The sequence below is a fragment of the Halichoerus grypus genome, chromosome 5 (assembly GCF_964656455.1).
Source record: "Halichoerus grypus chromosome 5, mHalGry1.hap1.1, whole genome shotgun sequence".
Lineage (NCBI taxonomy): Eukaryota > Metazoa > Chordata > Mammalia > Carnivora > Phocidae > Halichoerus > Halichoerus grypus.
The window spans coordinates 184934313-184948520 of NC_135716.1; the positions used below are offsets into that span (position 1 = coordinate 184934313).

General features: G+C 54.2%; 1 long non-coding RNA gene across 1 annotated transcript; it reads left to right on the forward strand.

Annotated features, from left to right (window-relative positions):
* Positions 1-6218: 6218 nt before the first annotated feature.
* Positions 6219-13492, forward strand: LOC118534082 (uncharacterized). Its single transcript, XR_004916497.2, has 4 exons — positions 6219-6958; positions 10031-11801; positions 12344-12496; positions 13067-13492. It is a non-coding gene; the product is annotated as an uncharacterized LOC118534082 (long non-coding RNA).
* Positions 13493-14208: the final 716 nt, after the last annotated feature.

Genomic DNA, 14208 nt, shown 5'->3' on the forward strand with positions numbered 1-14208 from the left:
AGTCAATGAACATGAAGATATCTCAATAGAAATTATCCAATCTGAACAGAAGAGGAACAGAAAAATTGAAAGACATTAATAAGAACTCTGGGATCTGTGGAGCATTCCCAAACCAAGCTCTGACCCTTTACAAGCTGAGTGTCCTTGGAAAGGTTTTGAACTACAGTTTCCTCACCCCTAAGTAGAGATGACCTTTGTCTTCCCACTGGGTGTCAACATATATCATCTCAGTAAATCCTCAGGACAACCACCTGATACAAGCATAGGCAAAAACACCTTCATTTTACATATAAGAAAACCGAGGATGGACAGAGCCTAGAAGCTTTATTCAACCTAGTGATAATGATGGGCTTTTAACTTGACAGACCAACACCAGAACCCATATCCTTACTCTTGACAGCTGTCCTGTTTCCTTCAATGAACAGCTGTGCTCGTGATTATGGATGGATGGATGGATGGATGGATAGATGGATGATGCAGTCTGGCAAAATGGGACAGGGGATTCATGGAAAATTTAGAATCCTGAGATTGGTCCATCTCACCACACACTAATAGCATGACCCAGAGCAAGTTACCTCCCCCATCTCAGCTAAGCTTCCTCATCTATAAAATTAAAAGTTAGATTATATTATCTTTAGGGCCATTGTCAACTCTGACAGTTAAGGATTTCAGTCATCTTCCTCCAGTGACATCCAACTATTGCCTGAATATACCTTAGGGTCACTCGCCATTCACCAGAGGGCATGCGCTGTCCTGGGTGCTGAGGGCAGACTCGCAGGCCATGGGAGCTGGCGATTTTTCTGAGCAATGTCTTTCCCTGGGGCTTCCTCCAACCTTTCTGTGTGAGTTCCACTGAATGCTGACTCTGTTTATGAGCGTATTTCATGCTGGAGGGAGCCGTTCAGGTTAATCCATTTTCTCTCCCAGGCTCCTGCCTCTTGACAGTATGTTTAAGACTTCTTGGCCCAGCCCTGAAAATGTTCCCTCCCAGGCAGTTTGTGTCTGCAACCATCGCCCTTCCTGCCTCTACCCAGCTGCAATTCTCACAGTTCTCTTCCTCCCAGTTCATCTGTCCTTTGAAGACTTACCTGTGGGGCTACAACAGGCCCCAGCCTGCCAGTCTGAGGGGCCCTTGGATTTGTGACAGAAGAAACCTATCTAGAGGCAAAAAAGGAGGGTAAATCCAGCCTTGTATTAATTGGCACCTTTCCAAAGGCAAGTGGTAAAAATCCCAACTCAAGGACCATTGGGTGAAAAGACAATTCATTTGTTGGCTTAACAGAGAAATCTAAGATGGTTTTGCTTCAGTATGGCTTAACACAGGTGCTCTTCAGGACTTGGTTTCTCTCCAGTTCTCAGCTTTCCTTTCCTTGTGTTGGTTTCATAAGAGGCTCCACAAGGTGGCACCTGGTGTCTCCAGGTTCAGGTCAGCCCAGCGTTCCAAGTGCCAGGAGGGGAAAAATGCCTGCCCCTTCCCAAGAGTCTGCACCTAGGCCTCAATTCATCTGATTGACTCTGACCGGAACACATGCAAATTCTGAACTGGCCATGGGGTTTGAGGCTCTGGTTGGCCAGATCTGGGTGATACGTCCACTCCTGGACTAGAAGTAGCAGTAGCTCCCCCCAAGGCATAAGCACCAAGAATGGGAACTGGGGGAATGCTGAGGGTCCTCCACCAGGACAGAGTGGATGAGGGAGAGCACCAACTTTATAACAGCAGCCCTGGAAATTAGTATAGGCACAGATGGGAACTCACTAGAAAGAGAGAACTAGTCCCTCGGCTTGAGTGCTGGAGCGAGGGCACAAGTCATAGAAGCGGTGCCCGAGGGGTGCCTTGTCCTGCTGACAGCTGCTTTCCTGGCCACGTGGGAGGCAGAGGAGGAAGTAACCAAGGGCCCTGAAGCCCAGGAGAAGGAGCAAGTGGCCAGAACATGGACGCCCAGGAAGGTCAGACCTGAACCTGGGGCAGGATGACTAGTGAGCCCAACCGTCCCCAAGGCCAGCCTGGGACCCCCCTCAACACCTAGAACTTCTCTGTTTGTAAACACCCAGCTACTTCTCAACTTGGCCTTCCCGGGATGAGTCCAAATAACTTAGGAGCTATGAGTCCCTATCCCCTTCCTCTTCAGATCATGTTGTGACCCCACACCATCCACTAGACAACGGGACCATTTCAGCCCATGGTGCAGTGTCCCTGAGCCTCAGGAGACAGCGTAGATTTCCTGGACGGCGCTGTGCAAACCACTGACCGCTTCTCATTTCCTGCCCATTACCCCTCCCCGTGTGTTGGCAGAGCTGCCCCTCCCCCCCAGTGCTGCCACAGGACACCAGACCCGTGTTTATGTATATGGCTCAGAACCAGAGACCCGCAGCTGCCTCCCAGTGAGGGGGAGCACTACCGAGGACTTGAACCCACACAGAGCAGGCAAACCTGCCAGGTCCGCACAGGGACCAGCCCAGGAAGGCGCTGGGAGAAGGTGAGCCTCCCCCAGCTCCCGATGCAGCAGACGGCCACGCACGGCTGGCAAAATCAAAGTTGCCAGTCACAGCGGACGGAGGCCCTCGATGAGCACTTAGAGCCTCTTCAATTATGTCTTTTCTGTGGACAACGTTCCCTCCCCCTGCAGTCCTCGCTCCTGTCAAAGGGAGCCCTGCCCTCCGCTGCTGCTTTGCTCCAGAACAGCCAGAGTCTGGGGGAGGCCTGACAGGGAGCCGTTCAAGGAGAAAGGACACTGACCTAAATGTCCTTCGTCCTACCATGGACCTGGCCGTGCCCCGGGTCGTGCTGACAGCACAGGGCTTGGGTCAGGCGCCAGGGTGGGTGTAGCCAGGGGCACTGCCCTTGGCCCCTCTGATCCTCGGTCTCCGTGGAAAAGCCCCCATGCACGTGTTCATGTGCACATTGTCTGAGAATTAAATGAGATATTCATGTGGCAGATGCTCCTAGGGATCTCCTAGATATCTGCCCTCATCTCCTTCCTTAGAAACCTATGTGGAGCCGCAACGTACCCCCTAAACAACAGCATTTCCCATCTGACCAGTGAAACAAGGACACTGTGTGCCACTTCCACCGAAAGGACATGCATGGGCCCCCACCTGCCCCTGTTCCCTTTCTCTCATTACCTGTAGCTGTGCTGGTTGAAGAGCTAGTAGGACTCCCGGGAAAGCCCCACTAGGGCGCTGAATCAAGTAGAAGATGCATCTCTTTTACCCTCCCCCACCCGGGTTCTCTTTGTCTTTGGCTAGAATAAGAATTCGATGGCCGGAGCTCCAGCATCCAGATTGGCTCATGAGGTAACTTTAAGAATGGAAGTCTTGCATGGCATAGAAGGGATACAGAGGATCCTGCATCCCTGACGACATCACCAACTCTGAGGCAGCTCTTTATTCACTATCCCTTAGGGTCTTACGTACTTGAGCCAGGGCTATTTTGGGTTTTATGATACATGCAACCACACTTTATCTTGATGATTACAATATATAAAGCCATATGCACAGGGTCCAGCACATAGTAAACCCTCAATAAATAAAAGTAGCTATTTATCAGGTTGGCCCCAGGACTCCATTCTGCCTCTGACTTAGAAATTTGGAATTATTTTTCTTTCAAATAAGTGCTATACACATGCCCATCATCTTTTCAAAATTAGCTACAGTTCAATTAATAAGTGGATTTTTTGGTATTGTTTGTCTAACCATTTGCAAGAAGCTTTAATAAACATCCTTTCACAGCTCACAAACTCTGTCATCTGATTCTTTTTTTTTTTTTTTAAAGATTTTATTCATTTATTTGAGACAGAGAGAATGAGAGAGGGAGAGCACATGAGAGGGGGGAGGGTCAGAGGGAGAAGCAGGCTCCCCGCTGAGCAGGGAGCCCGATGCGGGACTCGATCCAGGGACTCCAGGATCATGACCTGAGCCGAAGGCAGTCGCTTAACCAACTGAGCCACCCAGGCGCCCCTGTCATCTGATTCTTAACAAATCATCCAGCTCCCAGGTCCCTCACCCTCGCTTGAAACCCAGGCCCAGAGAGGCTCATCTGCCTGTCCAAGTCCACCTGGCCAGCTCGCGGCTGGGTTCTGGCGCTCTGTCTCCCGGTCCAGGGCCTCCCGGACAGCGCTGCTGTCATTGGGGTCCCTGCTCTCCGGGAGTCTGTAAACAGCAAAGCATCAATGTGTACAAGCAGAGTCAAGTGCCAAGAGCACAGGGAGGGGGCAGGGGCCATCCAAGCACGGGAGGTGGGGTGGACGTGGCAAGAGGAGCTGAGAGAGACCTGGAGGACAAGACAGGCCTTCCCTGGGCTGGAGGCCGGGCGTCTGGGAGGGGCGGCAGTAGGACCACGGGCAGCAAGCACACCCACATGAAGCAGCAATCAACCCCCTCGGGTGTGCCGCTATTCAAACCCTTGCCTGCGTTTGGAGCATCCCGAGTGTCATGCGGGCTTATTTTTCCTGCATTCCCCCTGAGCCTGGTGGTTTTCTCTAATTGCACTCAGAATCTGGAGAGAACCCACGTCAGCCTGAACGCGTGGTTCTGCCGTGTCCGCCTCTGCCCACCAGCGACGGCCCGCCCTGCCACACCACACAGCCCCGCATGCGACTCAAGCCGCCCAACCGCTGCCGTGCAGTTCCCGACCGCTCTGCCCTCTGCCCCCCATGCCAGCTCCTAGGGGGTCTTGCAGGAAAGGTCTCTCAGCAGAAAGCGTGGGCAGGACACGTGTATTTGAGGAAACATTGCCAGGTCATCTTCTAGAGGGCATTTTGGGAGTGAAAGATGGTCTGGAGGGAACAGTGTAGGGTAGCTGTGCTCTTCCTAAATTAGAAAGAAGAGCCCCCCAGTCCAGGGCCTGCCGCACGGGAAGGACCCGGCAGCTGCTGGCTCTGTGCCCCGTGTCCTCAGAGTCATCCATGAGCGACTTCTGCTCTTCCACAAAATCCAGGGAGGCGAGGCCACGAGAGCCCTCATCTTTGTGGGTGTGATTATGTGTGTATCTGTTGCTGGGTTCACTGGCTCTGGGGCTTTTGAAAAATTCATCCTGCATCTTCCCCAAGAGCAGGGAGGGGTCCAGCTGTGCCTACATCTCCAGCGCGGGGCAAGACCGGCGTCGGCTGTGTGTCTCTGCCGCAGGCAGCCCCGTAGGAGTGGGGCTCCGATTTCTGAAAGCCTCCCCTGTGTCCCGTGAATTCAGTGAAGGGAGAGGTTAGCACCGGGCTAACCTCTGAAGGGAAACGACGCTGCATTCCTGACCTTGGCTGACCCAGCACCGGGCTCGTGAAGATAGTCATTCCAGCATGATTTTGTTTGCTTTCATCGGTTTGTTCCTGTCTCTGACCTTTGGCACAGCCCGAACTTCAATCAGATCTTCAGAAACCGGCGTCTCCTCTGTACATCAAAAGCACGGACAGGCTGGGGGGAGTTGGGGGTGCTCGGCATCTAGGAAATGCCCTTGGTCATGCCTCCCGTCGTTTGCAAAGCCGTGTGAGACTAGATCCCATGGCTGCCGTGCGGCTGTCAGATTACGGAGTTAGAAGTCCACGCCGTGGAACATAGTGCCCGAGACCATCAAAGGCTGCTGGGGCAAACAGGAAGACGAATTCAGGCTCTTATAAAAGACTGACATCAGCTCCCACACTTCTGAGATGCCATCAGCCTTTTGGGGGAAATCCATGAGGAATTAGCTTAAGTGGCAAACACTGGCCAAGCACAGGGAAAGGCCCCTGAAGGGACTGAGGGGAGCAAACCAGGCCAAAAGGCCTGCCTGGAGAACCCCAGGATCCACGGGGCGCAGGGCGGCCGTCTCGGTGAGAGGGTCCATGGCTTGGGGGTGGGACAGAGCCACCCCGGAGCAGGCTCTGACCTGCACCAGAACACCAAAGCCGAAAAGCAAGACCAGGTGGATCACACTGTTTCCGGAAAACATAATCACACCCCAGAAAAAAGCCCCAGCTGGTCCCTACACAGCCGGGAAGGGCCTCCACGCCCAGGGGTCCCTGCTGCCCGAGGAAGGGGTGAAGCAGGTTTCCCCCTGCCCTCACCTGTCTCCACTATGAGGAGCAAAGGAGAAGCTCATGGGCGAGAGAGAATGGTTTTTTGGTTGGTGGTGGAGGAACAGAGACAGAGAGAGAAAGAAGGAGAGGGAGGGAGAGAGCCGACAGAGAGGGGAGGGGGCAGGGATGGAGTTTTGTTGTGTTCTGCGTTGCTTTGCTGATTACGCGATTCTAGACAGCAGCGAGTCTCAGGATAAATCTGCCTCCGTGGTCGTCAGTGGTTTCCTCCGGGCCTCTCTCCAGGAGCAAACGGGCAGGCTGGCCCTGGAGACGACCGCGTGTCAATTAGAGGCAAATTAGAACTTCTGAGCTGCCACTCGTGCCGCCGAGGTTGGAGATGTCGGGCATGACCCGTCGAAGCCCGACTTCGCTCAGCCGGGAGAGTCTGTTGTGTTCTGTTCTCAATATAGATTTATGGATATGTTTTCAATGCTAAGAATAGAATCCTTCAGGGTTTTTTGCTTTGTTTTTTTTAAGAACACTAAAGAGGCTCTGGAAGGATGAAAAGCGTGAATCCGCCAGCCCGTCTCCCCGCATCAGGAAGACGGCTGCACACAGTGTCTCAGGCTCGGGGAGCAGCGCCGCGCCTACCGTGGAGACGGGCAACCAAGGAGCTGCCAGGAGCCTGCCTTGCCCTTGGCCTTCGATTCACTTCTCGAGGCTCTGCTGTGCCCAATGGCCTGGCCCTCAGCCTTGTGGGATTCAGAGGCCAGGCCAGCTGGAGCCTGCTCATCCGCTCACCAACAGCTGTTGTGTATTGACTGTGTCCTGCATGATAGTCTCCCACGGACCCTCCAAAGCCACACATCAGCATCCTCGTCCCCATTTCACAGATGGTGAGCTGAGGCTCAGAGAGGAACGTGAACATGGACTCAAGCCCGGGAGTGGACGAGCTTCGGAATCCGTGGAATCAGGTAAACCTGAGAAGGAACAGATCCGGCTCCTACAGCTGTGGGTCTGCACCTGCTCCTGGGCCTGTCTGTGACGTGCCCATCTGTGAAGTGGGGACAGTCATACCTGCCATGCTGGGCTGGTGTGGGGACAGCAGGTAACACATGCTGGGACCCGAAGCACAGCGTGTGCTCAAGAAGCTGAAGCCACACTAAAGGTCACAGACAGCAGCCTCTGCATGCTGGGGCATCTGGAAGGCAGGGGCTCTGGGAGGAAAGAGGGGGGACGCCTGAGGGTCCTGGGCTGGGGGGCTGCTCAGGCCTGGCCAGGCTCAGAGCACCACTCCTCCTCGAGGCAGCCCATGGACCCCGCTGTCCCAAGGCCACCCCACGCTGCCCACAGCATCATGTACCACTAAGAGGGCAGACTCTGGGATCAGAGCATCCCAGACTGGCTGGGTGACCCCAGGCATGTCACCCACACCCCCAGGCACCCACTTTCCTGTCTGTGAAGTGGGGCCCTTGGGAGAGGTTGGGAGAGCTCCCTCTGCAAAGCCCCTTATCGGAGCATGGGATTCGGAGAGCTGCTGCCTGGGGGAGGACCAGGAATGTCCGGCTGGGAGGCCACAGTCTCCGCGTGTCACCTGACCTGAGCAGCGCCCCATGTGGAAAGGTGAGACCTGCTCTCCCTCCCTGCAGAATTTCCCTGGCGAGCGTCTGCTGGGCAAAAACAAGCATTTACAGAATGTTCTCATCCACCCTTTGTACTTCTTCCTGCAAGGCTGGGAAGAGGGCCTCCTCGTTCCCAGCAAGCTGGCAGTAAGATGTTTGAACACTTTTAATGAGACTGAACAAACAGGGAAGGAGATGGACCTGCAGCACATCCATAAAATCCTCTCCATGTTCTGGTAATGAATGACTGCCTTCATTTTAGGAGCAAAACCCAGGACCTGGGCCACAGCCTGTCCTGAGAGGGGAAAGTGCAGGCGAGCTGTCTGGTCCAGGCAGGGCATCCTTCACGAGCTCAGGAGCATTCAAGAGGCCGGAGAGATTTGGCGGGGATGGGACTACCATTAGAACCTGAAGAGTGAGCCCTCGGCATGGAGTGGGGCAGGGAGGGGACAGGAGCTATTTGGGGGAGTTTCCATCTGTTCCCCTATGGTCCTTCCCGCTCACCGCCCCCGGCCCCAAGCCCATGAATATCCACAAACTCGGTCTTATCTCTGCTTGGTTCCCTAGGCCTACAGACTGCGCCGGGTGGGCCTGTGGGTCAGGGTCAGCATCAGAAACGCTGGATGAGGATGCTGGAGAGGACGCTGGACCCCACTGAAGAGCAGGGGCAACATTCACTGGAAGTGCGTCTGCTGCCCTGGGGCCACGTGTAAACCAAGTTCCACAGAAAGGGGGAGGGCGGTGGGCTCCTGGGGGTGCTGGACCACAGAGGCACTTCATGGGGGGGCACAGAGCTATATTCCCAAGCCTCTAGCAGGCAGAGCCCCCAAAGTTCAGCACCATCCTTAGCCCCATTCAGTGAGAGGAACCTCAGGCGAGGGCTGTGCAAGGAACCTCCTGAGCTCGCAGAGCTGTGGGGCAGTGGAATCGGGGTCCGGGCTGGGCCGTGGGGTGTGGAGCTTGAATTCATGGCCACCACACGACAAGCACTGTTCAGTCCCTCATCCAGCCTCCCGGAGAGCAGCTCTCCCTGCTCATGCACCGGTCACCTGGGACCAGGGCGTGGGGTCAAGGTCAGTGGGACACCCTGGTGAGAGGAAAGCTTGTGGCCAGAAGGAAGGGTCTTTGGGAGCTGCCAGATGCCCAAGGACAGCCGCCTGCCTCCGCTCCTTCCCTGGGACACAACTGGCACTTTGATTTTGCCTTTTTCACTTTTTTATTTATATGTTTGCGTTTCCCCGTCACAGGCGGTTCCCCAGTGCACAGGGCGGAAGCTAGGCTCAGCTGTGACTAATCTAAAATGCCATTAATATAAATTGGGGCTAATTCCTCAGTCCCTCTTGGCAATCCGGCGCTGGGCTTCTCGAGACAGAAGCCTTCTAGAAAACTCCGGGAGGACACCTCCACGGGTAGGGGCCAAGACTGCCCCTGGAATGCTCACCAATCCCCAAGCTCCTGCAGCTCGGTTTTCTTGGGAACAGCTTGCGTGGAGGATTCCTCTCCCCTCTGGCTGGACAGCCTATACCAGCGTACAGATCAGGAGCCCATTAAAGATAAATGTCCTGCTTCTCGGTGCGGTGGCAGAACGGCCGGACACAGGAGCTGAGCGCCCGAGCCCACCGTAGCCGCTCTCTGAGGGTTGCAGCGGGTTGCTCTGCTGTCCAGGGCCTTCCTGTCGGCAGACTCTCCTGATCATATATTTATCAGGTCCGGTTTGAAGTGAGCTGTGAGTCCTGGGAGAACACTTAGCACAGAGGCTGGATGGAGCCATTCGTTCTCCAGATCTTTCAAGCTAAAAGAGCTGGCATCTGAGCAGAGGCCAGGAGCACCCCCCCCACCCCGCCCCCCGCCCCTCCAAAGTGCGGGAGTCCAGGGCTGGCTGCTGGAGCTGGGGGTGGTGCCCCGAGGCCAGGGAGTAGGGGATCCCCATGCACTCTGCTGTGCTGAGGGCCACTCCCCAAGTATGAGCACTGGGCTGGAGCTGGGGCTGGCAGGACGCGGGAGGCAGAGCGGTCCTTCAAGAGAGAAGCTGGTTCACCCAGTGGCCCAGCCTCTGTGCACCTAACGTCCATACCTGTGGCTGCCAGGTGGCTTGTGTCTCCTCCACTGAGCCACAGCTCCATTGCGGCAGGGGCTACAGCTTGCTGCCCTGGCTGTACCCCTAATCCAGCACCAGCCCTGTGGGAAGCATCCGAGCAAAGGGACCAAGATGTGTGTCCGGCTCAGAGGCACAGAATGGAGTGCTGAGCTCAACCAACTCTACAGGGAGGAGGGGGCCAAGCAGGGTGGTAACTGGTGGCAAAGGTTTTTGTTCCTCAGGAGGGGGTGGTTCCATGACCCTAAAATTGTCCAGGGCTGGGGAGGAGGGCTTGGGAATTGGCAGCTTCAGACTGGACCACGTATCAACCTTACCTGTCTATCCAGGTCACCTCCTTGGATCTGGCTTCTCCACCTGAAAATAAAGATGCTGCCACTCAGCTCAGGACCGCATCATGAGGCTGGACTGAACGTGGGAGGGTCTGGCACACAGCGGCCCCAAATAATGCCCTTTCTGCCCGTCGTAACATCGAATCCCATAGACGCCAGCTTCAATCCACCTGAGCAGGGATTTCTGGAATCCATAGGCGACATAGTGAGTTTTGGGCTTGCATACCAACCAACACCTTTCAGTAAACTTTCTAAATAAAAATAACGCATAGCATTTAAAGACCATACACGGTAGCGACAGCTGAGACAGACGGCGTCTGCGCCTGCAGGCACCCACCTAGAGTGGCCTCGGGGAGGACAACCTGCCCTGGGGCAGCCTCAGCTGACCTCTCTTCTCACTCTCTCCCCACCGTGACAAGGAGTCCTGGCTCGCCCTTCGGGACTGCTGGGGGTGGAGGCAAGGCTGGTGGGGCTGGCGGCAGCCGGGGCGCCCACAGGCAACGAAGACCAGCGCCAAGGAGCTTCTCACTGCAGACCACTGTTGGAGCTGTGTGTGATGGCCGGTGGATCCCAGGTTGGGAACTGAGACGTGTCACCCTGGGGGGAAGAGAGAGGCAGCTGCGTTGCTGCCTTAGACCGGGAACGTTCCTTCCGAGTCTCACACAACATTGGATGGAGCTTCTGAATGTTTCCAAAACAGGTCCTCAATTTCCTGCCCCGGCCAGCGAAGAAAGTCATCAGGAGTTGGGGGAAGAGTGAAATCTGGGGCATGGAGCATTTCCGCCACAGAACAGTCTTCTTAGACAACCCTGGTGTCTTATTCTCGGCCTTCAGATCACGCCGTTGGCCGTGGAGTGACAGCCCTTTCCTGGTGTGACGAGCGTTGTGAAGGCTGTTTCAACCCGCCTCTCATTTCAAAAGCCTGTATGAGCACTGGCCCCTCGGCTTCCACGTGGGAGAGCAGAATATTGCATCCTCTGCCCGTTTCCTGCAGCGCACCCTGGCTGGAGAAACATCCTGGCCTCCGTGTCACTATTTCCTGCACACGCTGCTCTCCGTCCCTGTGCACAGAGCCACTCAGCCACTCAGCTCAGGACCACGTCGTGGCACTCGGGGCCCCCTGGACTACCTATGCACCAGGACCCAATCCAGGGCACACACACAGATGCACATCCTCCACGCTGACCTCCACCCAGCATCGGCTACGCAAACTCTCTTCCCCTGTAGCATGGACCCAGGAGTCCCCAAGCCCTTCTTGCTCCGTGTGAAATGCCTACACACCGACAGCCGTTCACACTGGGCCCACCCGTGGTCCATCCAACCACGCTGTAACAGGTGTGTGGGTGCGCACGCACATTAGGAAGAGCATGTACGCACACTATGTGTCCCAGAGTGTCACGGGAGAGATGGATGTTGCCAAATCGACAGCCTGTCCTCTCTGAGCTTAACGGGGGCCTTTTCCTGGTTGTTCCAACTTCACAGAGGTGGCATGGCACGGGCTTCTTGCTGCTCTAAGGGGCGCAGGTTTGAGTGACACCTTCATTGCTTCAGTCTCCTCTCTGTCCACAGCGACAGAATTTATCGCTTGTCAGTTTTGTGCCAGGAAATATAATTTAGGGTTTGTGAAGATGAGCTCCCTTCGTTGACCAGAGCAACCACTTGGCTCTTCTGAAAATGAACTGAAAGCTTCCAAGATGTCATGTCACCATTTGAAAGTCTCCCAAGAGATCACACCCTGAGGGCCACGGGCAATCAGATCCCCATTCCAGTAAGTTCCAGCGTGCAGAGTCCGCAGTCCGCACGCTCAGCCTCGCCTGCCCCAGCACACAGAGATCTGCAGGCTGTGTTTGTGCTGGAGTCCAGCGCACACCGTGTACATTGTTTCAGTTCTCCTAAGCTGTGGTATTTATGTTCCCATTTGTATCACTGCTTTTTTGCTTTAATAACTACTTTTAAACATTGATCTGTCTTCAGGAACTAGAAATAGATTACAACACCCCCCAAAAGGTAAGGAGAAGCACAGATGTTTACAAACATAAACAATAGCATGCCAATTACCAAAAAATGTGATGACCCCAAAAGGTAAGGAGAAGCACAGATATTTACAAACATAAACGATAGCATGCCAATTACCAAAAAATGTGATGACCTGAGAGTAACAGCATCCTGATAATTTCTGCTCAAGGGAACCAGCCCAGACTTGTGGTTCATGCCCATCCTGAAAGGCATAGTAATTACCAAAAACATAGTGTGGTTTCTGTGAAACACATGCAAACAAAGTTGTTTCACTGCTTTTTTTTTTTCCTCTAGAACAACCAACTCCCTGGGGACCCAGCATGGTTGCCAGGATCGGCCCAGGGTCAGCAGCCCAAGCCTGGAGAAACATCCGTCTTCCCCAAAGCTGTGGGTGGCTCCGGAGCCTGGGCTGGGTGAAATTCATCAGGAGCACCAGCGTGACCCCTGGTAAGAGAGCCGCCAAGCTGGGGAGTCAGAGACCGGGGTTCAAGTCCTCACACCCTGGGAGTGAGCCAGCTGGGCAGCCTCTCGCGGCTCCACGTCCTCAGGTGAAAACAGCATGGTACCTGCTTTGTACTTGCAAGGATGTGATGAGATCACACGTACACATTTCCCCACATGGAGTAAGCATGCGTGGCTGGCTGCTATTATTTATTATGTAGCAATCAACTGGTAATAATATTAATCACTCAGAAACTCATTTGGGGAGGAAAATATCTGCTTGGGAAAAGCCCTGATTCTGAAGAACACCCATTATTTTGCTCTTATGAGCCAGCGAGTTCCCTTCCCACCGAAAAACGACCAGCTGGAGGTCAGACAGTGGAGCAGGGATGGCATCTGCCCCTGTGAGTGATGAGAGCCTCCATCCAACCAAGCGTTTCCATTTGGAAATCTGGACGAAAAGGCAATTTGCTGGATGCAGCAGATGAAACCATTCACTGGCAGTTTACTTTTGGCTTGGAGCATGTTTCTTGCTTGTTAAATATTTATGATGTGTTTTTATTTATTATTTATGAGGCGCTGGGGAAACACGCAGTCTGAGTTCGGCTTCGTGGATGGGATCCCTTTCCCTCCAGGAGGCAGGCTCCAGGCCACTGAGACACCAGCTTTGAGCCTCGGACCCAAGACTGTCTCCCTCCAGCCCCTCCTCACGGCGACTCCCCTCCCTATATAGCCTGCTGTGGCTGCCACCTTCCAAGGAGGTGAGAGAGCTGGGCCTCCCTGTCCTCGATGTCGTTCGCTGCCCAAGATGCCCCCACTCTGACCCCACCTGACCCCCTTCTTCCCAAATCAGAAAAGAAAAGCAAACCTCTCCCCCAAAAGTGTCAGTGATGTAACTTTTGTCTCAGGAGTATGTGGATCCCCATCCTTCACCCCTCCATTTAAATTGATTAATTGACCTTTAAAAATGTACCCAGAAAATAAATTGCCTAATAAAATAAATTATCTCATATTCAATGATGCCTGAAACCCACTGAAACTTGAGAAGAGACTAATGAAGCAGCAAAGAAATGACTAATGAAGGAAATACGCTTAATAAAGAATAATTGATTGGCGATCGCAGGAGCTTCATGCTCCACTGGGGCTTCCTGGGAGAGGGAGCTCTGGTGGGAGCCTGGACCGGAGACCCCCAGGTAGGGGCGATGAGACACTTCTCGTATGTCACCATCCAATACCACCCCTCCCCGGCGACAGAGGATAATATTTGTGACTGCTCAGGAAGCCAGTCATGAAGACAATCATCAAGCATGTCCTTCACCAGCCTGTGCACCCCTGCCCCCCAACAGATCTGACATTGACTCTGGAAGGTGGTTGGGGGTTCAAAGCAAGTGGGGCACCCTGAGCCCAGCAGGTGGTTCAGCCCCAAAAAGGGAACATTGGACAAGGGTTTAGATGCAGATTCTGAAGGGGCCAAGGAGGGTGTGGTGGATACTTTTCCTCCAGAACAAACAGATCCTTCAGGGACAGCTGCAGGAGTGCCTACCCAGAACACTGCATCAGGACCAGGGCCAGATCCGTCATTTCCCTGACACCCAGGAATGAAGATCTAAGAAGAAACGGCATCTGTGCCAAGCTGAATAACTAGGACACCTTCTTGAGGATGGCCGTGTCTGGTCCACGGCCACAAAGAATAGTTCTGATATTTGCAGGAGGGGATG